Genomic DNA, 23,219 nt, shown 5'->3' with positions numbered 1-23,219 from the left:
CCAACATTATCTTCCATCGGTAATGCATTGGGGAAGTTTTATTGCTGCAACCCAAAATCTAAATATTTTTATAAAGCCATTTATGCTCAAATATGTGTTGAGATGGATTTCAACAAGTGTTTTCGTGCCGAGATTAATCTGACAGCTCCTGACTATGTGTGGGTACAAAAGATCGACTATGAGAATGTTTCATTTCGATATCAAGTGTGTTATGAAACTGAACATGCAATCAAAAATTGGCCAAAGCGTTTGCAACTTCTTGGGCAGATCGGGCAGATAAGCAACACTCACTCATTGAAGGGTGATCCATCACACACAGCAAAAATGTGAGTTGGATTCAAGTAGGGAAGAAGGGAAAAAAATATTTTGCCAAGGAAAAGCAGAAGCCAATCAAAATTAAATAAAAAAGGTAGTGAAAAATGGAATGTAAATGTATTTGAATCTTAGAAGTATTTTGGAAAATTTTCGGCTGGAATGGAACTGAAATTTTTGTATCATGGGATAATCACTTTAAGGATTGGATTTGGCCTTCGTGCTCAATCTCAAACCTGCAAGGAATACTGATAATTTTGAAGAAATGTAACAGTTCTGGGCCGGATCCCACCTTTCCCTTTTAATAAAACTCTCATATCTGTTTCTTTGAAAAAACAGAGTTTCAGGATGTTTAAGAGTGGTTCCAACATCATTGGACTTCGTATGGAGAAATTATAATTTCTAAATTCATTCAGTATTCATCAGACTTGATAGTTTTCAGATTTCCAGTATTGGCCAGATTGCAGTGATTCCATTGGCTCTATCATGTATGAGTATGGAATTGACATTGAGTCAAGAGCACAAAGCCCTCTATGCACGCCAATGTTCTATGCCATGATTTTAGCAAAAAAAAAGTATTGCCTCTAAACTTGGAAAGGTTTTCCTATCCTCTATTTTTTCAATTTTCTAAATATAATGAGATACAATGGCGATAGTCTGTAAATGATTTATGATTTATTAATTACTATGTTACATTGTTATGTATAAGATTCTAAAATTTCAACGTTTTATCATTTATGTTTCAAGTTTCATATAATCTAGTTTAATCTTTTTTTAGTATTTCAGGTGGGATCCACTATGTTGAAGACCCTGACATCCCCTAAAATTTGGGGAGTGCTTTTAGATATCAACTACATGTGTTTCCCAACTCCCACATCCCCACATCTCAGAGAATTGGTGAAACACTGAATTATCATGATGTTAGGACTATGGCAACAACTAATTATATCCAACAATGGCCCCTGTAAAAGCTTCTTCTACAAATTTTTCCCTATGATTCTAAACCTGAGGAAGAGATTGATAGGCCTTGTGCACTATGAAGTGTTGTGCAGAATGAAGGAAATCTAGCAGTGGTTTATACTAGTTATAAGATACATGATATTCTGAATGACTTTTTGCACACCTGCCAAAACTTAATCCATGGTTGCACATCTCAGAGAATTGGTGGAACACGGAATTATCATGATGTTAGGACTATGGCAACAAGTAATTATATCCAACAATGGCCTCCGTGAAAGCTTCTTTTACAAAATTTTCCCTATGATTCTAAACCTGAGGAAGAGATTGATAGGCCTTGTGCACTATGAAGTGTTGTGCAGAGATGAAGGAAATCTAGCAGTGGTTTATCCTAGTTATAAGACATGATTTTCTGAATGACTTTTTGCACACCTGCCAAAACTTAATCCATGGTTGCAAGAGAGATGGAGTTCTGTAAAAGCAGATCAACTATCAAAACCACACTGGGAAACTCCTAAAATTACAACAAAATCAGAGCATGGCAACCAAAAGGAAGGCAATCTTTTCTCTGGCTAAATTCTTAACAAGAAGAGCACCATGGCAGAGCTCAAGATCTTCAACATTGTCAGATATATTGCAATCAAATGAAAGTGTAGATATTGGAAACTGTGAGAATATAGAATGAAATTGTACAAGCAAATGCCTTGAACTGATGGACTGTCGAGATGTGATAGCCTAACAAAATGCCTCTCAAATTTACTTAAACTCTGCTCCGTTTTCCAGAAAATGTACCAACAAACTGCAAAATATTGTATCACCTTATTGAGCAAAATGTTCAGACTAGGAGACATAAGGTGGCCTTTTTATAGAGACCCAACTGACAAAATCAAAAGTTTGACAGCTTCTAAGATTGAAATTTTTAAAAATCACATAATTGTGTCTAACCTAAGAGGGTTTCCTTGGCAAAATAACTCTTTCAAGAGAATTCAAACACATGTCTACTATATATTGTCCAAGAACTGGTAATTTCATACCTTAGGACCTTAAATTATCTAATAAAGGAAACGCATCCAAGCACTAGTAATTTCATACCTTACGACCTAATATTTTAGTTATCTAATAACGAAGACCTATGATTTTATAAAAACCCGATCTGATGTGATCACTCCTCTAAATAAACATCCAAGTCCATAAGATCACCCACTATCCACTCTGTCCATTAATTTTGGTTTGCTTCTCTTAACTATGATGGGGCCATCATCATATAGAGGCAGAACTATCAAATGTTGTCAAAGAAACTGCAGGATGATGCCCGTGAGCATTTGGAAGGGGCATTGTAGAGGAAATGGATAACATCAAGGACACTCCTAAAAAATTTGTGATGTGTCTTCTATTTATGAGATTGATAAGCTGCAGCACACCATCAGTGAGAGTAAAGCCAAGATTAATGAAGGCAGCAATACGGTCCAGGAAATACCTCCAGATCAGTTAAAAAACTGTAAATGGAAGTAGCTAAGCTCAATCACTAAACCACAACAGTTTAATGGAGGTTGAGTAAACTACTAAAAAGGCTCCTTACATATGAATTTAAAGACTTTGTTTGGATTGGGCTTCAATCACGGTTTTTCCTGTTGTGCATCCTTCTCTTTATGAAAGTAAATGTAACAGTTAGTGTTTATATCATTGATGAATAATCTCCAATTAATCAAATTAATCTTGATTTGTTAAAATTGGCAATTAGGGCCCAACTCCACATGGGTCATCTTATTTATGACAGCTGATATTTTTCTTGGATTCAGTATTGATCTAAAGATCATCCGATTCCAACATGTACAAATGAAGTTATGAAATTATTTTGATTACGGACAAATTGTCAAGGTCGGCGAGCAAACTTATGTAGGCTCAGAAGCCCAACAGTCACATCTATTCATCCTCAACGTTTGCTATAAATACATGATGCCTTAGCCTCATTTGGACACACTCATCCTCACACATCTCTCTTTCCTCATCTGATTGGGTACACATTTTCTGGGCAGCTTTCTCTCTCACATGTGCAAAGGAATGGAGGACGAAATTGTGTTTTGGGCATTGACCAGCGTTGACCTGTTTGACTGCGTTTTTTGGTGAGATACTTCTGTTTGGGCAGGCTGCATTTCTGGGCAAAGAAATCAAGGTCAAACTTTGACTTTGACCAGCATTGACGGCAGCTAAGGCTGACCGCAGGGTTGGCTGTTTGACCAGGTTTGACTGGACTGTTTTGGGCTGTTTTGAGGGCTGATTCATCTTGTTGTTTGGAGGCCAAAGTTGACTGAAGTTGACCATTTTGTTTAGGGTCAAATCTTCCCTCTTGACCAGCGTTGACTTTTCTGGTTAGGGCTCTTTCACTGTTGTTATAAAACATCAGATTTGTAAATTGTACTATCTCTCTCTGCTGAACTATTGAAGACTAAAAGAAAAAATGACCAAGGGTTTCCCCACATTGGGGTTTGTCCCTGGCTGGTGCCACATCTTGTGTCCTCGTGTCTTGGCTTGTCTTCTACTGTTTATGTTCTATCTGCATTTTACTATCATGTTGATGTGATTGCTAATCTGGATATTGTTAGGATATTCCGACACATAGGAAATAGTTAAGTACAACTTGGTCTAGTATAGAGTTAGATATAGAGTTAGGTAAAGTGTGTTTCTTTACTATGTACATTTTGTAACTTACAATCCGACGGTCACAATATGTAGTGATCCGACGGTTCATTCTCTCCTCAGTATTACCGACACTTGATCCGTGGCTTAACACCCGATTGGTCCATGATCTCTATTTAAAGAGCATGGAGGGTCATTTGTAGGGTAATCCGTCTATGAGAGAAGCATATGCAAATTTTCATTATTTTATTAATAAATTGCCTGAAGTGGCCGCGTTGGCTCAGGCCGTGGACTGTTTCCCTCTTTGAGGGTTTTAACCACGTCAAAAGTACTGGTGTATTGATCTGTGATCTGTTTGTGAGCGGTGTCCTTTGGTGTTCTATCTGAGGAACTTACCCTGTAAATTCATACATGGTATCAGAGCTATTTGAGGGTCGCGTCCGTTGGTGATCCAAATCTGAAGCCGGTAGAACTGCATCCCACTACCGTTTCCTAGATCTACTGTTTCTGACTGCTTTCGGCCCGAGATGACTGCTCTGTTGTGTTGGGAGCATCTGTTCCAGTGAGGAACCCCTTTCGTTTCACGCGAAAAGGTTTCCGGTAGCCCTAGCTGTGTCATTTTTAAGATCTTGAGGTATATAGTGTTTATTTGCAGTTTACAATTATTTTCTCTCTGTTTATTTCGGTTTTCGGTTTATTTAGCTTTTTTTATTACCGGATCTATACCTTTCATTTCTGCGTATGCTCTTTTCCCTGCGACTCTGTGCGATCTGGGCAAATCAGAAACAGAAAGGAAGGATTTTTCTCATGCGTATGCTCTTTTCCGCTGCGCCTTAGTGTGATCTCGGAAAATCAGAAACATTGGGGAAAATATTTAGTTTTCGGCTAAAGCTAACTTCAAGCCGCAAGGTTCGTTTTTTTTAATATTTAATTTCCGGCTAAAACTAACTTCGAGCCACAAGGTTCGTTTTTTTTGTATGTCCGTGTTGGGCTTTTTGTTTTTTGTTTTGTAGAGAAAAAGAGCTTTCTCAAAGCAAGCACGCAACCCAAAGCATCAACCCCCCCCTCTCTCTCTCTCTCAAACTTTTTGTATAGCTCACTTGGTGCAAAGCTAATTTATGAGAGTAGAGGTCTTGGGTTCAAGTTTCCATTTTTTGGGGGCGATTTTTCATTTCCGCACATTCGCGCACTTCGTCGGCGACTTCATCAAATTTTCTTCAAAAAGCCATAACTTCTTCATCCAAAAGCCGTTTTCAGAACCGTTTTTTTTAAACAGCCTAATTTTTCGAGATCTTTCCATTGCAACACTTAGTTTCAGCATCTATAGCTTCAGTTTTTTTTTAAATGGAAAGTCCATGCCAAGTTATTCTTGACAGCACCAACTACTTCCAATGGTGGTCCTACATTGTGGATTTACTTAGAAATAAAGGTCTTTACAGAATAGCCACAAGCCAAGAGACCAAACCGAAAGATGAAGACAAGGCAGCTAAATGGGAAAATAGACAAGACCAAGCACGTGGGTTGATAGGGATGTCTAATTCTCCAGATCTTAGATTCCATATTGCAGAACTTGATACTCCTGATGAAGCAATGAAACAGATTACTGAAGTCTTTGGAATTAAAAATGAACTTAAAGCCCATCAACTTGAAAATGAATTGCTTACATTGGACCCCAATAATTTTTATTGCATTGAAAATTTTTTGTCCAAGTTCAAGACCCTTAGACTTCTCTTGGAAGGTGTTAAGGTTAAGAAAGAAGATAGTAGCCTTATCTACTCCATTCTTACTAAGTTGGGACCAGCCTATTCTGTGTTTGTTTCCACCTTCCATTCTACAAGAGAAGCCTTCATTTCTCAAGGACAAACCTACAAGTCCCCTTCCTTTGATTCCTTTTGTGATTCTTTAATAAGAGAACAAGAAAAACTCTTACACCTTGGTCTTCTTCATCTTGGAAACTCTTCTAAGAAAGCGTTAGCCACCCAGCAGCAACCAAATCCAAAGAATCCTAAGAAGTTGTATCCTAAAAAGAATGGTCCTAAACCAAACAAGGGTCCTATGCAATTTCAGCCTCAAAATGAAAAATCATTTCAACAAAATGATAAGACAAAAAAAAACAAAGGGAAGAAGACTGATAGACATTGCAACTTTTGTATTCGAGATGGCCACTTAGAATCCAAATGCTTTAAGAAGATGGAAGCCTTGGAAGCAGCAATGAAGAACCATAACATCCATTTGGAGCACTCTTCAACTTCAACTTCATCTTCAGGAATGGCACTTTCTGCATGTGGTTGTCAAGCATCTCGGTCCGGCTATGCACTAAATGTATCTTCTTCTTCTCATTCTCATGAGTGGCTCATTGATTCTGGAGCTTCTTATCACATGGCCAAAAACAAAGCCAAGTTTTCTTCTTTAAATGATTGTAACACCAAAAATATATATGTTGGTGATGATAGATCTCTTAGTGTTGTAGGGACTGGAACTGTTCATCTAGACAATGGTCAGTTTAATGATGTATTATGTGTTCCAACCTTATCCTGCAATCTTCTATCTGTATATCAGATAACCCATTCAGGTGAAGGCAAAATTGTTGAATTTTCACCTCACGATGTTGTAATTAAGGACCTAAGAGATCCTAGACAGATTTTAGCTACTGGCATTGCTGATGATTCTACAAGGTTGTATAAGTTTCACAACTTTGGGTCATCAAATCTTCCCTCAGTATTTGTTGCTCATAATGATGAAGTGAGCAAACTTTGGCATGAGCGATTTGGTCACTTAAACTATCGCTCTCTTCAGAATCTATGTAAAGAAAATATGGTGACAAGTCTTCGAATGGTATCTTGCAGAGATGGTGTTTGTTCCGGATGTGTACTCTGAAAACATCATCGGGACAGTTTTGAAAAACGTGCCTCTTGGCACGCCTCAGCCCCTTTACAGCTCGTGCATAGTGATTTATGTGGTCCACTTCCAGTTGCTTCATTCTCTGGCTACAAGTATTTCTTAACTTTCAATGATGATTTCTCCAGACGCACTTGGGTATACTTCTTAAAACTCAAGAGTGAAGTATTTAACATGTTCTTGGCCTTTAAGGCCTTTGTTGAAAAACAATCTGGACATCAAATTCTTAAGCTAAGATCTGATAATGGCGGAGAATATGTTAAAAACACATTCATCAACTTTTGCACTGAGAATGGAATTCAAATGCAACATACTGTTCCATATACTCCACAACAAAATGGTGTAGCTGAAAGGAAGAATCGCACCTTAAAGGAAATGGCTAATTGTATGCTTCAATCTAAAGGACTTAGTCTTAGTTATTGGTCAGAAGCAATTAATTGTGCAAATTACATAATAAATCGCACTCCTACTAAGGTTTTAAAGAATATCACTCCAGAAGAAGCATGGAGCTCAATCAAACCAGATGTATGTCACTTTCGTGTTTTTGGAAGTGAAGCATGGGCCCATATTCCAGATGAGAAACATAAAGCTTTAGAACCTAAGAGTGAAAAATGTATTTTTGTTGGATATTCTGAAGATGTCAAAGGATATAGACTTATTCCACTTAAGTCCAAAAATGTTATCATTAGAAGAGATGTAAAGTTTGCTGAAAATATATTGGCCTGCGAGCCTAGTTCGGCGGATGTGCCACCTCTCCCTATCTCTTCTACTTTTGAAAATATTTCTTCTTCAGATGATGAAAGCGAGGATGAAAATCCTCCCCCACCTTCTCAGGATCCTCCTTCAGCTCCTCAACTTCCAAAATGGGTCCGTGCTACTCGGGATGCAGCAGGTGATCTTGCCGGTGATCCTACAGATCAGCGACGAACACGTTCTCAGTTCGAGAGAGCCTCTTCTTTACTGGCTCAAGCTTCAGTGAATTATGATCCTGACATCTTTGCAGAAGCTTCAGGCCATCCAGATTGGGAAGCAGCTATGAATGAAGAATACATTCATTATTGGCAAATGATACATGGAATCTTGTTCCTCTACCAAAGGGACGAAAACTTGTTAGATGCAAATGGGTTTACAGAACCAAGTATGGACCAGATGGGAAAGTTGATAAACATAAAGCTCGTCTTGTTGCTAAGGGTTTTTCACAAGTTGAAGGCATTGACTACACTGAAACCTTCTCCCCTGTTGCCAAAATGAACTCTATCCGCCTTGTTCTTTCCCTTGCTGCTTCTTTCAAATGGGAAGTCCATCAGATGGATGTTAAATCCGCCTTCTTGCATGGGGACTTGCATGAAGAAATCTATATGGAACAACCTATTGGCTTTATACAAACAGACTCCAGCATTGTATGTCAACTTAAGAAATCCCTTTATGGTCTCAAGCAAGCTCCTCGAGCTTGGTATGCCAAAATGGATAACTTTCTTTTAGAATCTGGCTTCTCTAGGTGTCATTCTGACAATACTGTCTACACCAAGAAAGTGGGCAAGTCTCTTATCATTCTTGTTCTTTATGTTGATGATCTTATCCTGACTGGTAGTGATCCCAACCTTATAAACCATGTGAAGTCTAGCCTTAAAAGGAAGTTTGAAATGACAGACTTAGGACACTTACATTATTTTCTCGGTCTTCAAGTCTTGCAATCCAAGGAAGGTATTTCCCTTTCTCAGCCCAAGTATGCCTGTGATATTCTACGCCATTTTCACATGGAAGACTGTAAGCCAGCCCCTTCTCCCTTTCAGTCTGGAGTCAAACTTTCAGTCACTTGTACTTCTCCTGAAGTTGATGCTACCTTATACCTTCAACTTGTAGGAAAACTTTTGTATCTAACCCATACTCGTCCTGACCTTTCCTTTGCCATTGGCCTTGTTGCTCGGTTTATGCAAAACCCACATGAAAGTCATTGGAAAGCAGCTAAAAGAATACTTCGTTGTGTTCGAGGTACAGTTCAGTTTGGGATTCATTACAATGTCGAAGCAGCTCCTCTATTGGTTGGTTTCACTGATTCCGATTGGGCTAGTGACCCTGATGATCGAAAGTCTACTGTAGGTTATGTGTTCACTCTTGGTTCAGGACCTATTACATGGGCTTGCAAGAAACAAGGTTCCATTTCACTTTCCTCAGCAGAAGCAGAGTATCGTGGTGCCGTAGAAGCTAGTAAGGAAGCCTTGTGGCTTCGTCAGATCTTGTCAGAGTTTGGCTTTCAACAGCAGCATCCGACTACACTTTGGTGTGATAATCAAAGTGCCATTCAGCGATGCAAAGATCCAGTCCAACATCAGCGCAACAAACACATTGAACTGCACATGCACTTCATCGGAAAGCTCATTCACGACCATGTTCTTGAAGTGCAATATTGTTCAACAGATGATCAAGTTGCAGACATCTTTACAAAGGCTCTCACAGAGGCGAAGTTCACTAAACTTCGATTTACGGTTGGAGTTCAGGGAGTTGTCACTAAGGGTGGATAGGCTCTAGTGCCTCCTTCCTTCTCCTATTGTGTCATATTTGTAAATCCTTCAATCCTATCCCAAGTTGTTCTTAACGGGGGATGTTAGGATATTTCGACACATAGGAAATAGTTAAGTACAACTTGGTCTATAGAGTTAGGTATAGAGTTAGGTAAAATGTGTTTCTTTACTATGTACATTTTGTAACTTACAATCCGACGGTCACGATATGTAGTGATCCGACGGTTCATTCTCTCCTCGGTATTACCGACACTTGATCCGTGGCTTAACACCCGATTGGTCGATGATCTCTATTTAAAGAGCATGGAGGATCATTTGTAGGGTAACCATCTATGAGAGAAGCATATGTAAATTTTCATTATTTTATTAATAAATTGCCTGAAGTGGCCGCATTGGCTCAGGTCGTGGACTGTTTCCCTCTTTGAGGGTTTTAACCACGTCAAAAGTACTGGTGTATTGATATGTGATCTGTTTGTGAGCGGTGTCCTTTGGTGTTCTGTCTGAGGAACTTACCCTGTAAATTCCTACAGATATTGATATTAGGCTAATAAAGAAATTGAAGTAAAATTGCTCTAAAGCATAGAACATACCATTGTTGCCTAAAATTAACATGGTATCAGAGGTGAGGTGAAGACAAAGCCCAAGCAAGAGTAAAAGAGCAATCACCAAAAACAGTTGGACAAGGACAAAAGGCTCTATGGGTTCCTCATCCCACTGAAGACAAGCTCGATGATAAATCTGACTATCATGGATGGAAGATGTCTCTTGATTTGACCTTGGAAGAACAAGAAGTGGATTATGTGAAAGGGTAAAATCCCTGAACCTCCTTCAAATGCACCGACTGTTACGAAGACCAAGTACAATAGGGATGAAGTCAAAGCAAAGAAGATTATCAGAGATTCCATTGACAAGCGTCTGGTGGCTTACATCTCCGAATTGAAGACCTCTAAGGAGATCTACGACAGATTGATCAGCATGTTCAAGGTTAGTGATGCTAATCAAATTTTATTTCTCAAAAATAAGTTGAAGGATATTAAGAAGGGCAAGGACAAGGATATTCAATCCTACTTCTTAAGGATCACTGAGATCAAGAATGATATACTTTCAAGTTTCGAATGGAGAGGTCATTCCTGACAGGGAACTTACTATCACTACCCTTGGAGGACTCCCACCCAAGTGGTATATATTTAGAACCACTATTCTCAATAATGATCAAATTCCAAGGTTTGAAGAATTGATGTCGAGATGCATTCAAGAAGAAACAAGAATGGTGGAGCAAAAAATGCCTTCTAATAGAAGCAACCCCACTGCATTCTCCGCTCATGCCAAAAGGAGAAATAATGCAGGGTCTAAAGGCCATTTCAATGGAAAGCCTGGATCTAAGGGAAGGAGGAAGGAAGGGCAGGTGCTTTGTTTGCAATAAATTTGGCCACTATGCAAGGGAGTGTCCAAAATAGAAGGGACACATCGCATGATGATGATCACAATCATTCCAAGGGCAACTTCAACCACAACGATCAAAGGAATGGCAGGTCCAATGGAAAAGGAAAAAGGAATGCAGGACATCAAGGAAATGGTCGATCCTCCAAGAAAGCAAGGATATCCAGGTATGAAGAATCAAATGTTGTTAACAATAAGCAAAAGGAGTTATATCGGCCCTCTTCACTACCTCTAACCAGACACTTTGGGGAATTGGCTAATTGATAGTGGTGCCTCAAGGCACTTCACCGAATTCAAGGAAGCTCTCTCTAATCCAATAGAGAAGGAGACAAACTTGGAGATTATCCTTGGAGACGATGCCACCTATCCCATGAAGGGATTAGGGAATGTTACCCTTCAATTGAATCAAGGTAACACTTCATTTACAAGAAGTACTATACGTACCTGATCTCAAGAAGAACCTGGTGTCCATTTTGGCAATGGAAGACAAAGGATACAACGTGGCATTCATCGATGGAAAGATATGTGTTTGGAAAAGAAATTTTAAAGATGCTTTTACTCTTGGGTTCAAGGTTGACACTTTGTATCAAGTTGGAGGAAGTCCATTGGGAGCCATGTCTTGCGACACGTCTCTACAATCTAAACTATGGCACTGGAGATTTGCCCATCTTCATTATAAGGCTCTACCTGATGTGAGACAGATGGTGACAAGTATGCCCGAGTTCAAAGTAAAGCATGAAGGTGTATGTCCCGGATGTGCCAAAGGAAAACTTACAAGGGGACCATTCCCCCAAGTAATAGCAAGACCACAGATATATTGCAACTGATCCACTCCCATATATCTTATATGATGCCCATAAACTCTTTGGGAGGGTACTTATATTATCTCACCTTTACAGATGATTATTCTCGCAAGCCCTAGATCTACTTCTTGAAAAAGAAGGATGAAGTGTTCACCTGGTTCCATCACTTCAAACCCTTGATCGAAAACCAATCCGAGAAGAAAATCAAGATATTGAGGACTGACAATGGGATTGAGTACAAATCCAATGAATTCCATGATTATTGCAGAGAAGCTGGCATTAAGAGGGAGACAACAACCCCATACACTCCCGAGCAGAATGGCGTAGCTGAAAGGAAGAATCGTACTAATGTAGAAGTTGTTTGTGCCATGCTTCATGATCAAGGGCTTCTAAGGTTCCTATGGGATGAAGCTGCAAATACCACCGTGTATGTTCAAAACCAATGCCCTTATCAAGCATTGGACTCCAAGACTCCCGAAGAAACGTTCACTGGTAAGAAACCCAATGTCTCTCATTTTAGAATTTTCGAAAGCCCCGTATATTTTGATGTGCCGAAAGAGAAAAGAAGCAAATTCGGTGCATCAAGGAAGAAAGGAATCTTTGTGGGCTATAGTGAAAATTCTAAGGGTTACAGAATTTATGTGGCTGGTCAAAGGGAAGTTAAGATAAGTCATGATGTCACCTTCGACGAAGATATGGCCCTCGGCGAGATCAACAACCTTCCTATCCCAAGGAAGGGTAAAGAAGCTGACACCGGAAAACAGGGTGCAAAAGAAGATGAATGTTAAAATTGGCAACTAGGGCCAAACTCCATGTGGGTCATCTTATTTATAGCAGCTGATATTTTTCTTGGATCCCTCTCATCGAGAGGTGTAAGATTGATCTAAAGATCATCCAATTCCGATAAGTATTCATGGAGATATGAATTTATTTGTGTTATGGGACAATTCATCAAGGTCAGCCAGCAACCAAATAACCCCCATGTGTGCTCAACGTTTTAGTATAAATGGAGGTGACTCGATAGTCATTTGTACACACACTTCTTGTGATCTCTTCCTCGCCACTTGTCTTTGGGTTTTTGGTGGGAGGAAGAGATCCTAAGAAACTACGCAGCCCTAAGGAGAGGATGCCCTAGCGCAACGTTATCATGGAGAAGGCATGCCCTAGATCTACATGCAGGCAACGAAGAGAAGGCTCTACGTCCTAATATGGTAGCCTACATGGAGGGAAACTCTTATGGTGGACACAAGTCTATACGTTGTCCATATCAAAGCTACCCTAAACAATGTTCATAATATAGCCACCCTAAACATTCTCTGTTTTAGCCGTAGCAAAGAGGGACAAAACAGTGTGGGCTATTTCAAGGTCATTGTGAAGATCGAGTTGTTGTTAAGAGGGTCGAGGTACCTTCCTAGAGGGTCGAGGCAAAGGAGGTTAGTGTCAATTAGTTTAGTGTTTGATGTGTGGGCTAGAAACTCAGTTTGGAGGAGGTCGTATGCTATAGCAAGGCTGTGTGGTAGGCCGCAAGCCATACCACCACAGCAAGGGATAGCGTGGAGTTGTTTAGGGGTTGTCTATGCCCAGAACAACAGTGATGGGAGCCACCACTTCTCCAAGGGTGAGTCGCAGTCAAGGAGGGTTGTTTTGGTGGTTGATCAAGGGTTATTAAAGCAGGCAAATATGCCCTAACCAGTCACAGACATTGCAGCAATGCCACATGGTGCAGCGAACATGGTGCAGCAATGGTTCATGGTGGATACATGGTATAGCGAGTACATCATAGTGTAGCAATGGTACTTGGGACAGCAAAGGTACTTGGTGCAGCAAGTACATGGAGCAGCAATGCATAACATAGTACAACAGTACAATTATGGATACAGTCATGATTAGTGAAGCATGATGAGATGCAACACAGTGATGATGGGTGTAGCATGGTGCAGCGCAATGAGGTGCAGCATGATGATGAGGAGCAGCACAATGATAAGTGCAACATTGTGATGGAGTCACCTGGGAGAATCAGTTGAAGCAACATGTCTTCAACTGAGTTCAACTACCTCATGTATCATCTACTTAGAGATGATATATGCTCTTATTTAAATAAGTCAAAGTGTTGACTTCTATTGTATATGTACTATCTCTCTCTCTCTCTGTTGAACTACTGAAGAACATACAAGAAGAATTGATCAAGGGTTTCCCCACATTGGGGTTTGTCCCTAGCTAGGGCCACATCTTGTGTCCTCTTTCTTGGCTTGTCTTTTGTGATTTATGTTTATGTTCCATCTGCAATTTATTATTATGTTGATGTGATTGCTAATCTGGAAAAGATATTGAGCTAACCGTGAAAATTGAAATAAATTTCTCTAAGCATAGAACATACCTAAAATTAACATGGTATCGGAGTTGAGGTGAAGACAAAGCCCAAGCAAGAGTGAAAGAGCAATCACAGAAGACAGTTGGGAAAGGACAAAAGGCTCAATGTGTTCCTCATCTCTCTTCCAATTCACCAAGGGTGAGGTCGAAGCAGAGAATATTATCTTAGTGGCGCTGCGGAAGCTTTTGATGGCTACCTAAAGATCACTTCAATGGGAAGTTCGGATCTAAGGTTGGAAGGAAAGGCAGTTTCCTTGCTTGCAATAAGTTCGGCCATTATCCGAAGGAGTGTCCGAATGATAAGGACACATCACTTGATGAAGATAACAATCATTCCAGGGACATCTTCAATGATCGGAGAAATGACAGGTAATGCAGGTCATCAAGAAAATAGTCGACTCTTCAAAGAAAGCAAGGAACCCCAAGTATGAAGAATCAAATGTTGTTTTTGATAAGATAAATAAGCATTATCTTGTATTGGCCCTCTCCTCTAGACTCTTTGGGGATCTGGCTTATTGATTGTAGTGCTTCAAGGCACTTCATCGGATAGAAGGATGCACTCTCTAATTTGGTAGAGATGGAAACAATCGTGGGATCATACTTGGAGTCAATGCCACCTATCCCGGAAAGGGTGTAGCGAATGTTGCCTCTTAATTGAATGAGGGTAACTCGATTCATTTATAAAAATCTCTTTATGTTCCTGATCACAAGAAGAACCTGGTGTCCATTTCAGCAATGGAAATCAAAGGTTTCAGGGTGGCATTCATCGATGGAAAGGTACATGTTTGAAAAAAGAATTTTCAAAGATGCTTTTACTCATGGGTTCAAGGTTGGCAATTTGTATCAAGTTGCAAGAATTCCATTGGGGACCATGTCAGTTGACACATCTCATCTATAACATCGGAGGTCTACTTATTATGGGGCCCTACCCGATGTGAGTCAGATGGTGAGAGGGATGCCTGAATTCAAGAAGAGCATGAAGGTACATGTCCGAGACGTACCGAAGGAAAATCTTACAAGGGGACCATTCCCCTCATGTAGCAGGTCCACAGGTTTGGAACATCCCGAGGAGTTTGAGATTCATGATCAGGAATCTCATGTATGCAGGTGGAAGAAAGCCCTTTATGGCTTGATGCAAAACACCTCGGGCTTAATATGAGAGGATTGATAACTGTCTGACGAAGCTGAGATCACTAAGAGTGAAGCCGATTCAAACCATTGCTTGAAGGTTGTGGATGATAGACCTCTCATACTGGCACCTTATGAGGATGACTTCTTTCTGACAGGGGCAGAGCCTCTCACTTACAAAAGTAAGAGGGAGTTGGATTCTAGTTTTGGAATGGTGAACTGCAAGCTCGTGACTACCTCGATGGAGCTTAACTTCCAGAAGTTATGTGGTAGTGATGCCGGACCAGATTTGGGAAATGCCTCTGAGTTTCATAAACTCATTCGCATTGATGTTCTTGATGAACTTTCATCCGCATATATGTTTTGCAGTTAGCATGTTGGGCTCATATATGGTTGAGCCTCACTAGATTGGTGCCAAGAATCATTTGAGATATCTTCAGGGCACAATCTCTCATGGATTGAGATACACTGCGGGAAATGTGAAGCTGCATGACTATACTAATGTTGATTAGGCAAGCAGTGTGGAGGATTGCAAGAGCACTTTTGAGTGTTGGTTCTCTTTGGGTTCTGCTTCAGTATCCTGGATGCGCAGGAAGCAGAAGTCGGTTGCTATAAGCACCGCTGAGACCGAATACATAGCTACGAGTATGCCCTCGTGTGAAGCTACCCGGTTGTGGAAGCTCTTCAGTGTGTTGTTTGAACACATGATGGATACCACTGTGATCTTCTGTGTCAACCAGAGGGGGATTCGATTATTGAGGAATCTTGTATTCTATGATTGCACCAACATATAGACATCAAGTAAAACTTTATCTAGGATATAGTACATTGATGAGCAAGAAGGCTACATCACATTGACAATGATGTGCAGGTTGCGAACAATCTATCAAAGCCCTGGGGAAAGGTCAAATTTGTGACTTTACCGAACAACTTGGAGTCGTTGAGAGGCCCATTTATGAAGGTCCTGTATGATGCATGCATTGAGCTCTGGGAGCTCCCGGGGGGCTTGGGGTACTTCTTGGAGCAACATGCAACCATAGCATGACTCACCCTCCCCTAGTGGTGCGCTGTGTACAATGTGAATGGTTCAACCTTCCCCTGTGATACCCCGAGGCGACTTATGGATAGGATAAGTGGTTCTCCTGTCGAAACATCCTATGTAGTCTGGGATTCATGGGAAGTACCTCTCACTTGGCCAACAAGTAGGGAATGGGGTTAGGGACCATAGTAGTACTATCAATAGGCGCATCGTTGTATCTACCATACTCCCTATGCTAGGATGACCTCCATTGATCTGGGATCAATTGGAACTGACTTCGGGTCAGTAAGAGTGATATAGCTCACTCTCTCTTGGAACTGATCTAGGATCAGTATGAGTGGTTTGAGACACTCTCTTGTGATATTGATCTAGGATCAATGAAACTGACTTCGGCTCAGTAAGAGTGACATAACTCACTCTCTTTTGGAACTGATTTGGGATCAGTAAGAGTAGTATGACACACTCTCTTCATATGGAACTGACTACGGGTCAGTAGAGAATGGTATGAAACATTCTCGATCAATTCTTCTTCTTCACGGTTCAACAGAGCAGTGCAGGGCACTGATGGCAGAGATAGTACAATCTAGCGGATGGAGTTCTCCCTAGTTGAGAAGGAGTGTTAAAATTGGCAACTAGGGCCAAACTCCATGTGGGTCATCTTATTTATAGCAGCTGATATTTTTTTTGGATCCCTCTCATCGAGAGGTGTAGGATCTAAAGATCATCCGATTCCGATAAGTATTCATGGTAATATGAATTTATTTGTGTTATGGGACAATTCGTCAAGGTCAGCTAGCAACCAAATAACCCCCATGTGTGCTCAACGTTTTAGTATAAAAAGAGGTGACTTGATAGTCATTTATACACACACTTCTTGTGATTTCTTCCTCTCCACTTGTCTTTGGATTTTTGGTGGGAGGAAGAGATCCTAAGAAACTATGCAACCCTAAGGAGAGGATGCCCTAGCTCAACGTTGTCATGGAGAAGGCAAGCCCTAGATCTACATGCATGCAATGAAGAGAAGGCTCTACGTCCTAATATGGTAGCCTATAGAGGGAAACTCTTATGGTGGACACAAGTCTATACGTTGTCCATATCAAAGCTACCCTAAACACTATTCATAATATAGCCACCATAAACATTCTATGTTTTAGCCGCAGCAAAGAGGGATAGAACAGCGTGGGCTGTTTCAAGGTCATTGTGAAGGCCGAGTTGCTGTTAGGAGGGCCGAGGCAAAGGAGGTTAGTGTCAAGTCATTTAGTGTTTGATATGGTGGGCTAGAAACTCGGTTTGGAGGAGGTCGTATGCTACAGCAAAGCTGTGTAGTAGGCCGCAGGCCATACCACCACAACAAGGGATAGCGTGGAGTTGTTTAGGGGTTTTCTATGCCCAGAACAATAGTGATGGGAGCCACCACTTCTCCAAGGGTGAGTCGTAGTCAAGGAGGGTTGTTTTGGTGGCTGATCAAGGGTTATTACAGCAAGCAAATATGCCCTAACCAGTCACAGACATTGCAGCAATGCCACGTGGTGCAGCAATGGTTCATGGTGGATACATGGGACAGCGAGTACATGATGCGGCAATCATAGTGCAGCAATGGTACTTGGGACAACAAAGGTAGTTGGTGTAGCAAGTACATGGAGCAGCAATGCATATCATAGCTAAGCATAGTACAGCAATACAATTATGGGTACAGTCATGATTAGTGAAGCATGATGAGGTGCAGCACAGTGATGATGGGTGTAGCATGGTGCAACACAGTGAGATGCAGCATGATGATGAGGAGCAACATGGTGATGGAGTCACCTGAGAGAATCAGTTGAAGCAGCATGTCTTCAATTGAGTTCAGCTACCTCATGTATCATCTACTTAGAGATGATCTATGCTCTTATTTAGATAAGTCAAAGTGTTGACTTCTATTGTATATGTACTATCTCTCTCTCTCTCTCTCTGTTGAACTATTGAAGAACATATAAGAAGAATTGATCAAGGGTTTCTCCACATTGGGGTTTGTCCCTTGCTAGCGCCACATCTTGTGTCCTCTTGTCTTGGCTTGTCTTCTGCCTTTTATGTTTATGTTCTATCTGCAATATACTATTATGCTAATGTGATTGCTAATATGTAAAAGATATTGAGCTAACTGTGAAAATTGAAATAAATTTCTCTAAGCATAGAACATACCTAAAATTAACATGAAACAATGTCGAATGTTGATGAACCTATGGATCCTATTGATCCTCCTCCTCAAGAGCCCTCCTCCTCCAAGAGGAGACACTCATGGCTTAGGGAGACTCTCGAAGATGTCAAGAGAAATATTGCATCAAGGGGGACTTTTCGTGAAAGCAAGAAGCCGAACAGGTATCAAGGATACTTTACCGTCATGAGCACTATCATTCAAAATGAGCCTTCATCATTCGAAGAAGCCGTGAAGCAACAAGTATGGAAGGATGCGATGAATGAAGAATACGAGTCAATTATGAAAAATGATGTTTGGGATGTGGTTCCTCGGGACAAATCAGTTGTCACCTCTAAGTGGCTCTACAAAACCAAGCATGGAGCTGATAGAAGTATAGAAAAGTTCAAGGCTCGTTTTGTTGTTCGAGGCTTCTCTCAAAAGGAAGGTGTAGATTACGATGAGATATTTGCACCTATTGCCCGATACACCACCATCCGCTCGATCATAGCCCTTGTTGCCTCGCAAGGATGAAACCTACATCAGATGGATGTCAAGACCGCTTTCTTGCATGGTTCGATCAAAGAGGACGTCTATGTGGAACCCGAGGGGTTTAAGGTTCATGACCGGGAATCTCACGTATACAGGTTGAAGAAAGCTCTCTATGGTTGTAAGCAAACACCCCGGGCTTGGTATGAGAGGATTGATAGCTATCTGATGAAGTTGAGATTCACTAGAAGTGAAGTCGATCTGAACATTTACTTTAAGGTTGAAAATGATAAGCCTCTCATACTGGTACTTTATGTGGACGACCTCTTTCTGACAGCTGCAAACCCTCTCATTCACAAATGTAAGAGAGAGTTGACTTCTGAATTTGAGATGAAGGACCTAAGACTGATGCACTACTTCCTAGGTTGGAGGTCTGGCAAAAGCCAAGAGAAATTTTTGTATGTCAAGGAAAATATGTTGTAAAGATATAGGAAAGATTTGGGATGGTGGACTACAAGCCTATGCCTACTCCGATGGAACTTCACTTTAAGAAGTTATGTGGTAGTGTTGTTGAACCTGAATTGGGAAATGCTTCTGAGTATCGTCAACTCATAGGAGCACTGATGTTCTTGGTGAACTCCCTTCCGGACATATGTTTTGCATTTAACACGTTGAGCCATGAGCCTCATCATATACATTGGATTGGTGCCAAGAATTTTTTGAGATATCTTCGGGGCACAATCACTCATGGACTGAGATACACTGTTGGAAATGTAAAAGTGCATGGTTATTCAGATGTTGATTGGGCTCACAGTGTGGTGGATCACAAAAGCACTTCTGAATGTTGTTTTTCTTTGGGTTCTGATTCGATATCCTGGATGAGCAAGACGCAAAAATCGATTGCCTTGAGCACCGCTGAGACCGAATACATAGTTGATAGTATGGCCTCCTGTGAAGCTATCTGGTTGAGGAAGCTCTTCAGTGAGTTGTTTGGACATGTGTTGGATACCACTGTGATCCTCTGTGACAACCAAAGTGGGATCCGATTATCGGAGAAACCCGTGTTTCATGATTGCTCCAAGCATATAGATATAGATACCACTTTATCCGGGATATGGTACAACAAGGAGCAATAAGGCTCCATCACACTGGGACTGATGAGCAGGTCGCCGATATTTTGACAAAGCCTCTATGGAAGGTCAAGTTCCTGACCTTCCGAGAACAACTTGGAGTCGTGGAGAGACCCTCTTGTGAGGGTCTTGTATGAATTGGACATTGAGCTCTGGGAGCTCCGGGCAGCTTGGGATACTTCTTGGAGCAATGAGCAACCATAGGGTGAGTGGTTCAACCTTCCCCTGTGATCCCCGTGGCGACATGTAGGCAGGATGAGTGGTTCATCCTTCCCCTGCTAAGACATCCTACCCATGCAGCTTGGAACTCATGGGAAGTACCTCTCATCTGGCCAATGAGTAGGGAAATGAGGATAGGGACCATATTACTATCGATAGACGCATCGTGTACTATCATACTCCCTATGCTAGGATGACCGATATAGATCAGGGATCAATGGGAACGGACTTCAGGTCAGTGAGAGTGGTATGAGACACTATCTTTTATTTGGGATTGAATTTAGGTCAGTAGAGAATGGTATGATACATTCTCGATCACTTCTTCTTCTTCATAGTTCAACAGAACAGTGCATTGATGGCAGAGATAGTACAGATTGGCAGATGGATTAGCAGATGGAGTTCTATCTAGTTGAGGAGTGTTAAAATTGGCAACTAGGGCCAAACTCCACATGGGTCATCTTATTTATGAAAGTTGATATTTTTCTTGGATTCCTCTCTCCGAGAGGTGCAAGATTGATCTAAATATCATCCGATTCCGACATGTACGAATGAAGTTATGAATTTATTTTTATTATGGACAAATTGGCAAGGTCGGTCAGCTAACTTATGTAAGCTTAGAAGCCCAACAGTCACGTCTATTCATCCTCAACGTTTGCTATAAATACATGATGCTTTAGCCTCATTTGAATTTTGGACACACTCATCCTCACACCTCTCTTTCAGCTAACTTATGTAAGCTTAGAAGCCCAACAGTCACGTCTATTCATCCTCAACGTTTGCTATAAATACATGATGCTTTAGCCTCATTTGAATTTTGGACACACTCATCCTCACACCTCTCTTTCCTCATCTGATTGGGTATGCATTTTATGGGCAGCTCTCTCTCAAACGTGCGAAGGAAAGGAGGACGAAACTCTGTTTTGGGCATTGACCAGTGTTGACCAAATTTCAGGAAGTGTTTTGACCAGCGTTGAACAGCAACGTTGACCTGTTTGACTGCATTTTAAGGTGAGATACTTCTGTTTGGGAAGGCCGCATTTACGGGCACAGAAATCGAGGTCAAACATTGATTTTGACCATTGTTGACTGCAGCTAAGGCTGGCCATAGGGTTGGCTATTTGACCAGGTTTGACTGGACTGTTTTGAGGGCTTATTCATCTAGCTGTTTGAAGGCCAAAGTTGACTGAAGTTGACCATTTTGTTGAGGGTCAAATCTTCCATGTTGACCAGCGTTGACTTTTCTGGTTAGGGCTCTTCTACTGTTGTTACAAAAATATCAGATTTGTAAATTGTACTATCTCTCTCTGCTGAACTATTGAAAACTAAAAGAAGAATTGATCAAGGGTTTCCCCACATTGGGTTTTGTCCCTAGCTGGTGCCACATCTTGTGTCCTCTTGTCTTGGCTTGTCTTCTACTGTTTATGTTTATGTTCTATCTGCATTTTACTATCATGTTGATGTGATTGCTAATCTAGATATTGATATTGGGCTAATAAAGAAATTGAAGTAAAATTGATCTAAAGCATAGAACATACCATTGTTGCCTAAAATTAACATGATTAATACCAATGCAATCAACAAATTCCAAAACAATCCCAATTATTTCATTTTACACTACAGGCACACCAAGATAGGCTGATTTTTTCCAAGTATGTCCCAATTATTGCCAATTTATCTTTTCAGGAGACTGACAGATTAACTGCCAATTTTGATTATTTCATCCACGGTAGATATTGATTTACTTTGGCTTTATAACCTGGAAGGTGTATATAAGGCTCCTTGTGGGTAGTTGGCAAAACTACCATTTAATACACATGTTCTTTTAATAGCTAAAGGTTGCTTACATTCTAACCCAAATAACAACCATCATGTACTTCCGTTGGTTCAATTCTTTTAATAGCTGCTCATTAGTTGCAGAAAAATGCAGCATTTTTAGTCTGACTAGATCCGATATTAATATGGATTGGATCAGAGCATCTTTCAAATTTTAAAGATGTAAAATATACCTAACACTCTATGCCTATATGGAAGATTGAGATGTGGAAGTCCTTCACTAGAAGGTTCTTGTTCCAATCAATGTCACAAAAATATTTTCTACTTTAGTTGCCAGAAGCATGATCTGAATCAAATTTTGGACTCGTCAGAATTGGAAAATTATAAACACATATAGTTTTTCCAGAGTTCTTGAGAGATGCTACAAGCACAGTGAAAATGTGTGATTTGAAGATAGCTCTCACATGAATTTACCTACAACATGAGTATTCAATGTTTCAAATCTATTTATTTTCACTATAATTTTTGTGTTTTGTAGATAAACTTGGCAGGAGAGCATAAAGCCAATGTGTAACCTTTCAAGGACACAGACACTTTACTAGGCAATATTTGCACTAATAGAATAAGCTAAACATCATGCTCCCTTGCCTGTGTTATAAACATGTTGCACATAAGCATCGATAGGTGTTAGTTTACTTTTGTTGTCACTGCATGGACCAAAACACAACCTATACCCATGCAGTGAGATAGCATTGATCACAACAACAAAAATGATCCCATGACCTGTAATGTCCAGTCTATGAAAAAGAAAGTAGATGAAAATGCCCAATTTCAGCTATGACTATACTTTTCAAACTTAGTGACTGAAAGTGTTGAAGAAGGGAAATGGATTAACAGTGCACATCCTCCGTGCTATGGTATTAAACATACATAGAAATGAGGACTTGGTCCTAGCAGGATCCATTCAAGTAGGTTTTTTGGCAAGTGTCTTTCGAACTTATCAAACTTTAATTTTGGCAAAAATTGTTCAAGTATATAAATATAACTCCCAAGTTTTTCCAGTTAATTAAGATTATTGTTCAAACAATAATAACAGGATCATAACGTAAACTATATAATCGATATGCATATAATGATTGCTTCTGTATAATTAAATATGCTTCCATCCTCGTTCAATGCAGGACCTGAAGAAAATGAGCTGTCCCAAATTGAACCATAACAGCAGAGGTTTCAGATAGAGAAATTGAAGAATCAATCTTTATGGGTCCTACTCGATATTATTGATAAAGTGGATCAAAAATACTAGATTTTGACCAGATAGAATGATAT

The 23,219-nt window shown here is 40.4% G+C and overlaps 1 protein-coding gene across 1 annotated transcript in view; it reads right to left on the bottom strand.

Annotated features, from left to right (window-relative positions):
* The window catches only part of LOC149143581 (transcriptional repressor ILP1-like), a 48,588-nt gene that overhangs the window by 4,084 nt on the left and 21,285 nt on the right, over positions 1–23,219 (bottom strand). The gene's annotated exons all lie outside the window — the stretch shown is intronic.

The sequence above is a fragment of the Pinus tabuliformis genome, chromosome X (genome assembly GCF_031772625.1).
Source record: "Pinus tabuliformis cultivar Carrire ecotype Pingquan chromosome X, CPIR1, whole genome shotgun sequence".
NCBI lineage: Eukaryota > Viridiplantae > Streptophyta > Pinopsida > Pinales > Pinaceae > Pinus > Pinus tabuliformis.
The sequence above is the reverse complement of the archived record's forward strand: the minus strand, read 5'-3'. Positions and strand labels throughout refer to the sequence as shown.